Raw genomic sequence first — 10,235 nt, forward strand, 5'->3', positions numbered from 1 at the left:
AAAATGATTTTCTGTGGTGAAATTCAAGTCAGCTGCAGAAATTTGCATAAGTAACAAGGAGCCAAATGTTAATCACTAAAACAAAGGAATAAATGTCTCCAGGGCATATCAGAAGTCTTCACAGCATTTCCCCCCATCATAGGCCTGGAGGCCTAGGAGTGAAACATGATTTTGTGTGCCAAGGCCTTGCTGCTTTGTGCAGTCTCAGGACTTGGTGACTTGCATCCCAGCCATAGCTAAAAGAGACCAATGCAGAGTTTAGGCTGTTTCTTCTGAGGCTGGAAGCACCAAGCTTTGGCAGATTACATGTGATTTGGGGCCTGTGGGTGCACTGAAGTCAATAATTGAGGTTTGGGAACCTCTACCTAGATTTCAGAGGATGTATGGAAACACCTGAATGTCCAGGCAGAAGTTTGCGGCAGGGGTGCAGCCCTCTTAAAGAACCTCTGCTAGGGAAATGCAAAAGGAAATGTGGAACCCCCACACACAGTGTCCCCACTGTGGCATTGCCTAGGGGAGCTGTGAGAAGAGGGCCGCCATTCTCCAGACCCTAGAATGGTAGATCCACAGACAGTTTGCACTATGCATCTGGAAAAGCTGCAGTCACTTCACTGCAGCCTGTGAAAGCAGTCAGAAGGGAGGCTGTGCCCTGCAAAGTCACAGGGGTGGAGCTGTTCAAGGCTGTGGCAGCCCACCTTTTGCATCAGCATGCCCTGGATGTGAGACATGGAGTCAAAGGAGATTATTTTGGAACTGTAAGGTGTAATGACTGCTCTATTTGAATTCAGACTTATATGGGGCCTGCAGCCCCTTTGGCCAATTTCTCCCATTTGGAATGGGTGTTTACCCAATGCTTAGACCTCCATTGTATCTATGGAGTAACTACCTTACTTTTGATTTTAAAGACTCTTAGGTGGAAGGGACTTGCCTTGTCTCAGATGAGACTTAGGACTTGGACTTTTGGGTTAAGGCTGGAATGAGTTCAGACTTTCGGGGACTGTTGGGAAGGCATGATTGTGTTTTGAAATGTGAGGACATCAGATTTGGGAGGGACCAGGGGTGGAATCATATGATTTGGCTGTTTCCCACCCAAATCTCATCTCAGATTGTAATTCCCATAATCTCCATGTGTTGTGGGAGGGACCCAGTTGGAGGTAATTGAATCATGGGAACAGTTAACCCATGATGCTGTTCTTGTGATAGTGAGTGAATTCTCATGAGATCTAATGGTTTTATAGGGGCTTTTCCCTCTTTGGTCACCACTTCTTCTTCCTGCCATCATGTGAAGGATATGTTTGTTTCCCCATCCACCATAATTGCAAGTTTCCTGAGACCTCCCCAGCCATGCAGAACTGTAAGTCAATTAAACCTCTTTCCTGTATACATTACCCAGTCTTGAGCAATTCTTTATAGCAGCATAAGGACAGATTAATACAATAGGTGCATAATGTTTTGATACATGTAGTGTATAGTGATCAGATCAGGGTAATAGCATATCCACCATCTCAGATACACTTTCCTTATGTTGGGAATGTTCTATATCCTTCTAGCTATTTGAAACTATATATTTTCTTTTTAGTCATCCTACAGTGATACAGAACACTAAAATTTAATCCTTTCTAGCTAGCTATATATTTGTATCCTTTAACAAACTCTCCCTATCCTGTCCTTCCCACTACCATTTCCAGACTCTACTGTCCTCTGTTGTAATTTTTACTATTATGAGATCAAGATTGTTTTAGTCAATTGATTTTTGACCAAGGTTTTTTCAATTACAAAGAGAAGGCTTTTTTGTTTTTTGTTTTTTCAACAAATAGTTCTAGAGAAATTGGGTATATCACATTAAAACATATTTATTTTTAATCTTACCTCATATCATACAAAAAAATCAATCTGAGATGGAGCAGAAAGCTAAATGCAGAAACTGAAACTGTAAATTTCCTTGAAGAAAATTTAGTAGACTGTCTTCAAGAGTTTTGCCAAGCAAATAATTTTTTGGACAAGGCTCAATATGCATTAATCATAAAAAGGAAAAAATAAAAGTAAATTAAACATAATCAAAATTAAATTATTTTGTGAAAAACTGATTTAGAAAATAAATACAAAATACAAAAAAAAAAGAGAAAATATTTGGAATATATTTACATGGCAATATATAAAGAACTCTTGCATCTCCAGTAATTAAAAGACTAGAAAACAAAACACCCATCACCAAAAGCAAGAATTTAAAGGTGGGTGAAATACTTAAGCAGCCACTCAAACAATTTTACATTTAAATGATCATAAGCACATAAACAGGCACTCTGCATCCTTAGTTACTAAGGAAATACAAATTAGAGCCAGAATGCAATACCGTTTTATACTTCTTGGAATGGATAAAATTAAGAAGACTGATAAGACAAAACTGATCCGTTCTTGGCCTACTGTCCATCTTTATCTTTACCAGCTCCTCAAAGAAATATTCCCTGTGTATCCTATCTGAAACAGCTCCTCTCCAAACTTAATTTTCTTAACACTCTTATGAAATATTAAATTATATTACTTTCTTTATTTGCTTCCTGGTATATTTTATACTCTCAATCTAGATTGTAGGCTGAAGGCCAAGACCTTGACTGTCTGTCTTGTGCTCTTCTGTATGTATTATACATACTTGGTGCTAGAGCAGAGCCTGGCATGGGAAAAGTTTAGGAATTTAACCTTTTTATCTTCTGATCCTAACCTACTGGTAATTTAAATGCCTTTAATACACTTTTGATTATATTACGTTATTTTCTTAGTGCACCTAGAAAAATCACTGTTATAAATAATACCTATTGCTAACAGTTAATAGAAAAAAATCATTAAAAGACAAATCTGATAAGAAACTTATTTTAAAATACTCCCACAATACATAGCTTTGAATAATATTATATTAACATATTAATCCCAACATAAATGATAGATTGCCATTTCCTAGACAAATTAAACAAAATAAAAATTTATTAGAACAAAAGTACTAAAATCATATCTAGAATAGAGGTTAAACACATGTTAAAAGCAGAAGTTTGGGGGAATTCTAGTTCCAACATTTACCAACCATTGTTCTTTTTCAGCTAACCTTTCAAGACTTAGTATCCAGGCCAAAAAAATGAAAGAAATGACAAAACTATCTCTTAGAATTAACAACAACATTGGAAGGATTAAGACTTACAAAGCACAAATATAGCATTAATTATAGGCCTTGATTAGATTATAATTTTAATGAAAATGAATTATTTGAAAATATTTTACTACTCTGTTGTAAAAGTCTATATTACTTTAGCATTTCTAAGTTAACACCTTTATATACTAATTACTTTTTGAACAACTGTCTTAGAACATAAAACACATCTATTATCAAACAACAAAAAAGGCATAGTCAGATACCTAAACAATTTGAAAAATTGAAGAAGCCTGAATTTAAGCATTTACTTTTTTTGTCACCAGGCATTGCCTTTGAAGATATGTGTAGCATATCTGCATGACAAAGTTATATCCAGCCGTTTGCTGAAATAATTATCATTTTGGCTTCTCTTTAATAAATTATGTAGCACAAAGAAAAAAATAATTATATGAAACAGGCAAGGATTTGTGTTAGTTTAAATAGTAAAGACAATTTGAAGTAGATTATTAGCCCAGATTATCTATCCAGGAAGCTTTAGATTAATATCTTGAAACCTTTGGTTTGTGACCAAATAGGTCAGTTCTTGAGCTGAGATTTCTTTGGCATTGTAAGATTCAAAGAGCAGAGTTTAAGAAAATATGAACAGGACATTCATCAGCATTGGAATCAGTCTTGGTGGGTAAAAACTGGTAGGCTTTGAAGAAAATAAAAGAAAACAAAAGACCACAGTAATGATTTCTACATAGCATTTTTTCCATAGCATTATATAGGTATATGCATTACATATATGTTACGTATAAACATTTTTTGTATATCTAAATATATGGCACATATATATGACAGATTCGTTACAATGTATATATTGCACAATGGTGGGGTTTGGACTTCTAGGTACAAAACACACAAATAGGAAACATTGTTACCTAATCAATAATTTTATAACACTCAGTTCCCTATCAGTCTTCCCACTTTTAGAGTTCCAGTGTCTATTTCTTCCCTCTGTATGTCCATGTATACCCATTGCTTAGCTCCCACTTTAAAGTGAGGTCATGCGGTATTTAATTTTCAATTTCTGATTTTGTTCATTTAAGATAATGGCCTCCAGCTCCATCATGCAGCTGCAACAGACTTGATTCCATTCCTTTTTTTGGCTATGTAGTATTCCAGGGTGTATATATACCACATTTTCCTCATGCAATTATCCACTGATGAACACTTAGGTAATTCAATAATTTTGTTATTGTGAATAGTGCTGCAATAAACATAGCAGTGCAGGAGTCTATTTGATACCATGATGATTTTCCTTTGGGTAGATATCTAGTGGTGGAGTTGCTAGGTCTAATTGTAGTTATATTTTTAGTTATTAGAGAAATCTCCATACTGCTTTCCATAGAGGTTTTACTAATTTATGTTCCCATCAACAGCACATAAGCATTCCCTCCTTTCTTCCTGCATGCTCACCAATAATTATTGCATTCTAGACTTTTTAATAATGGCTATACTGACTGGTATGAGATGGTATCTCATTGCATTTTTAACTAGCATTCCTCTGATGATTAGTAATAATGAATATTTTTAAATTTGTTTGTTTGCCACTTGCAGGTCTTCTTTTGAGAAATGTCTGTTCATGTCCTTTTCCCACTTTTTAATGGAGTTATTTGTTATTTTGCTGTTGTTGACTTGTTTGCACTCCTTGTAGAGTTTGGATATTAGGCCTTTGTCAGGTGCATAGTTTGCAAATATTTTCTCTCTTTTGGTAGGTTTTTTGTGTATTCTGCTGATTATTACTTTTGCTGTGGAGAAGGCTTTTTTATATTTTGATTGAAAAATGTGAAAAATGATATTGGTATATTTACAGAGATTGCATTGAATCTATACATTGCTTTGGGTAGTATCGTTATTTTAACAATATTGATTATTTTAATTGATTGAGCATGGAATATTTTTCCATTTGTTTGTGTCATAGCTGATATATTTGATCAGTTTTTTGTAGTTGTCCTTGTACAGATTTTTCACCTTCTTGGCTAAATGCATTCCTAGGTATTTAATTTTTTGTGGCTATTGTCAATGAGATTACATTCTTGATTTGTTTCATAGCTTAAGCATTATTGGTGTATAGAAATACTACTGATTGTTTTATGTTTATTTTGCATCCTGAAAGTGTAATGAAGTCATTTATCAAACCCAGTATTCTTAAAGGAGTCTTATGATTTTCTAGCTATAAGATCATGTAATCAGGGAATAAAGATAATTTAACTTCCTCTTTTCTAATTTAGATGCCCTGGATTTGTTTTTCCTACCTGATTACTTGATTAGGATTTCCAGTACTATGTTGAATAACAGTGATAAGATTGGGTATTTTTGTCTTGTTTCAGTTCTTAGGCAATAGGGGTCAACTTTTCTGCATCCAATCTGATGTTGGCTGTGGGTATGCTCAGCATGTCTTTTATTATTTTTTTATTTTTTTTTAATTATTATTTTTTCTATCCCTCCCCACCCTCCCCACCCACTGCTGGCCCTCTCCTAGCCACCCTCAACTGCCCCCAGTATGTGATGCTCCTCTCCCTGAGTCCACGTGTTCTCATTGTTCAACACCCACCTATGAGTGAGAACATGAGGTGAATGGTTTTCTGTTTTTGTGTCAGTTTGCTGAAAATGATTGTTTCCAGATTCATTCAAGTCCCTACAAAGGACATGAACTCATTATTTTTTATGGCTGCATAGTATTTCATGGTGTATGTGTGTTACATTTTCTTTGTCCAGTCTATCATTGATAGACATTTGGGTTGGTTCCAGGTCTTTGCTATTGCACACAGAGCCACAATGAGCATATGTGTGCATGTGTCTTTATAATAGAATGATTTACAGTCCTTTGGGTATATACCCAGTAATGGGATTGCTGGGTCAAATGGAATTTCTATTTCTAGATCCTTGAGGAATTGCCACACTGTCTTCCACAATGGTTGAAATAATTTACACTCCCACCAACAGTGTAAGAGTGTTCCTATTTCTCCATATCCTCTCCAGTATCTGTTATCTCCAGGTTTTCTCATGATCACCATTCTAACTGGCGTGAGATGATACCTTAGTGTGGTTTTGATTTGCATTTCTCTAATGACCAGTGATGATGAGAATTTTTTCATATGTTTTTGGCCTCATATATGTCTTCTTTTAAAAAGTGTCTGTTCATATCCTTCACCCAATTTTGAATGAATTTGTTTTTTTCTTGTATATCTGTTTTAGTTCTTTGTAGATTCTGGATATCAGCCCTTTGTCAGATGGGTAGATTGCAAAAATTTTTTCCCATTCTGTTGGTTGCATCTTTTATTATTTTGCAGTATGTTTCTCAATGCTTAGTTTGTTGAGCATTTTTATCATGAAGTAATGTTGGATTTTATTGAATGTTTCTTCTATATCTACTGAGATAATCAAATGGTTTTGTTTTTAGTCATGTTTATGTGGTGAATAAAACTTATTGATTCATGTATGTTAACTTATCCTTGCATTTCCAGAATAAAACTCATTTGATCATGGTGTATTATCTTTTTGATGTGCTATTGATCTTGGTTTGCTGGTACCTTGTGAGGTTATTTGCATCTATGTTAATCAGAAATACAAACCTGCAGTTTTTTTGTTGTTGTTTTGTCCTTGACTAATTTTGGCATCACGGTGAATTGATTTTGTAGAATGAGTTAGATGGAAATCTCTTCTCCTCAATTTTTTGGAATTACTTTAGAAAAATTTGTTCCAGCTCTTCTTAGAGTGTATAGTAACATTTGCCTGTGAATCCATCAGATCCTGGGCTTTTTATGCTTGGGAGATTTTTTTTTTAAGTACTTAATTTCATTCCTTTTTATTGGTCTGGTCAAGATCTCAGCTGCATCCTGGTTCAATCTTGGAAGGAAGTATGTCTCTAGGAATTTTAAGTTTTCTCCAGATTTTCTAGTTTGTACACATAGAGGTGCTCATGATAATCTCATGATCTTTGGTATTTCTCCAGTATTGATTATAGCGCCACCTTTATCCTTTCTGATTGTTTTTATTTACATATCCTCTATTTTTTCTTGATTAATCTAACTAGCAATCTATCAATTTTGTTTATATTTTCATAGAGTCAGCTTTCTGCTTCATTGATTCTTTTTATCATTTTATTATGGTTTTTTTCTCATTTACTTCTACTCAGATATTTGTTATATCTTACCTTCTGCTAGCTTTGGGATTGGTTTGTTCTTGCTTTTCTAGTTTCCTGAGATGTTATGTTAGGTTGTTAATTTGAGATCTTTCTATATGTTGATTTAGATATTTAAACACTATAAGCTTTTTCCTCTTTGCTCTTCTTTGGCTGTATCCCAAATGTTTTGAAATGTTGCATATCCATATTTCTTTGTTTCATTTTTTTTAAATTTCTGAGTTAATTTCTTCCTTTATCCAAAGATCATCTAGGATCAGCTGTTTAGTTTCCATGTATGAGTAAAGTTTTGAGAGTTCCTCATGGTATTGATTTCTAATTTTATGCCACATTGGTCTGAAAGATATTTGATACTATTTTAATTCTTTTTTTACTTCACTGAGACTTATTTTATGGCCAAATATATGGCCTATTTTGAAGAATGTTCCATGTGCAGATGAGAAAAGTGTGTGTTCTGCAAGCATTTGATAGATATCAGTACATGTCTATTAGGTCTGTTTTGCCTAGAGTCCAGTTTAAATCCAGAGATTCTTTGTTAATATTCTGCCTCAACGATGTCTAGTGCTGTCAGTGCGGTGTTGAAGTTTCCCACTATTATGGTATTACTCTTTCTCTTTTCTTGAGTCTAGTACTATTTGTTTTATAAATCTAGGTGCATGTATATTGAGGACAGTTATATCTTCTTATTGAATTGAACCCTTTATCATTGTATAATAATCTTCTTTGTCTAAATTTTACTATTGTTGATTTAACATCTCTTTTATCTAAGTATAGCTACTCCTGCTAATTTTTGTTTTCCATCATATAGTGTACATTTTTCTACCCCTTTATTTTGATTCTATAGGTATCTTTAACCATTGGGTAAGTATCTTATAGCCAGCAAATGTTTGGAACATGTTTTGTTTGTTTGTTTTCTTAACCCAATTTGCCTGCCTATATGTTTTAAGTGAAGCATTTAGGCCATTGACATTCAAGGTTAATATTGATATTTGAACTTTTGTTCCTGTCATAATGCTGCTACCTAGTGCTTTGTAGTCAGCAATTGTGTCATGCTTTATAAGATTTGTGAGCTTCCAACTTACATGTACTTTTATAATAGCAAATATTATATTTTAATTTCCACATTTAAAACTCCTTTGTGCATTTCTCCTACGATTAGTCTAGTGGTGACACATTTCTTTACCTTTTGCTTTTCTGGGGATGACTTTGTTTCTTCTTCATCTATAAAGCTTAGTTTGGTTGGATATGAAATTATTGGCTGACATGTTTTTTTTTTCTTTAAGAAGCCTGAAGAGAGTTAGTATGCCAGTCTCTTCTGGCTTGTAACATATGTGCTGACAGGTCTGCTGTTAACGTGATGGTATTTCTTTTATAATTGATTAGACACTATTCTCCAGATACTTTTAGGATATTTTTTTCCTTCATTTTGATGTTGGATAAACTGATGGCTATATGCTTTGATAGATTAGTCTTGCAGAGAATCTGCCAGGTGGACTTCGAACTTCAGGTGTATGAATGGCTGATTCTCTCCATACCCAGGGAACTTTTCCTGAATTGTTATGTAAAATATATTTTCTAAGGCTTTTATTTTTCCTTTTCCTCAGGAATGTATAATTCATATGTCTTGTCATTTTATATAAGCCCATATTTCTTGAAGGCTTTGTTCATTTTTTAATTGTTCTTTATTTTTGCCTAACTAGGCTAATTTTAAGGACTGGTCTTCAACTCTAAAACTCTTTCTTCGCTTGATCTAGCCTATTATTAAAGCTTTCATATTTTGTGATTCCTTCAATGAATTTTTTATTTCTAGAAGTTCTGTATTTTTTAAAATATCCATCTCTTCAGTAATTTTTTAATTCATATCTTGAGTTGTTTTTCTGATTTTCTTCTGTTGGTTTTCAACTTTCTCTTTAATGCCATTGAGCTTTCTTACAATTCATATTTTGACTTATTTATCTGTCATTTCAGAATTTTCATTTTGGTTTGGATTTATCACTAGAGAGCTACTGTGATCCTTGGGGGTGTCGAGATATTCTGGGTTTTGTACTGTTAGACCTCTTGCACTGATCCTAATCATCCGGAAATGCTATCACTTTTTATTTTTTAATTTACTTTCATTTGAATGAGACAATTCCCCCCTTGAGGGTGTGACTGTAATGTCTATTGTGTATGATCATTTGGCTTCAATTTTGGATGACTTTAGGGTGCTAAGGCACTATATGAGTTCCTTGTTTATCCGTAGCTTTAGGGCAGTGGCCTTCTGTAATGTGGATTACTGTAGCAATGTATTGAGTATGTGGGCTGGCTCACTATCTTCTGTGGACTGGAAGTGTGGAGGTCTCAGGAAGCTTATCTCATTCCCTTTGAGCCCTATGCCTTTCTGTCAACTGATTTTTAATTTGGTTGTGCAATTACAGAATTCCTCAACAAATCTTTTGTCTGGTCGCACAGAGGAGGAAGAGACACCTTGCCTTCAAATTTCCCAAAGATGAGCAGAAGCCCACATACTGACATGGGTGACAGAGGTAACACGTGGTGGGATGTGCTGAGATCTTGGGTGGCCAGGGATGTAGTGGGCTGGGGGGGCGGTTAAGGAAGTGATTTTATCGCCCTTTCTCCTGGGCAGGTACAAACATTATCCACTTCTCTATCAGATCCCTGTCCCAGGGCTCAAGACTTTCAGTTCAGATAGACCATCCTTTATTTCAAGGCCTCGATGCAACTGAGGTACATGGAAAACATAAGTCCCAAGACAACTGCCAAAATGGTCTTGGAGTGGAACTTCTTCCCTCAACCCAAAACAGATAGCTCTGTGGCTAGTCTGCACCCCATACCTCACTGCACAAATGCTGCCTTCACAGAGGGGGAGGGAAGAAGAACCCTCCCCTTTATGCAAGCTCAGGT

This window comes from Sapajus apella, unplaced genomic scaffold, assembly GCF_009761245.1.
Source record: "Sapajus apella isolate SASKATOON/1434 unplaced genomic scaffold, GSC_monkey_1.0 scaffold1, whole genome shotgun sequence".
NCBI lineage: Eukaryota > Metazoa > Chordata > Mammalia > Primates > Cebidae > Sapajus > Sapajus apella.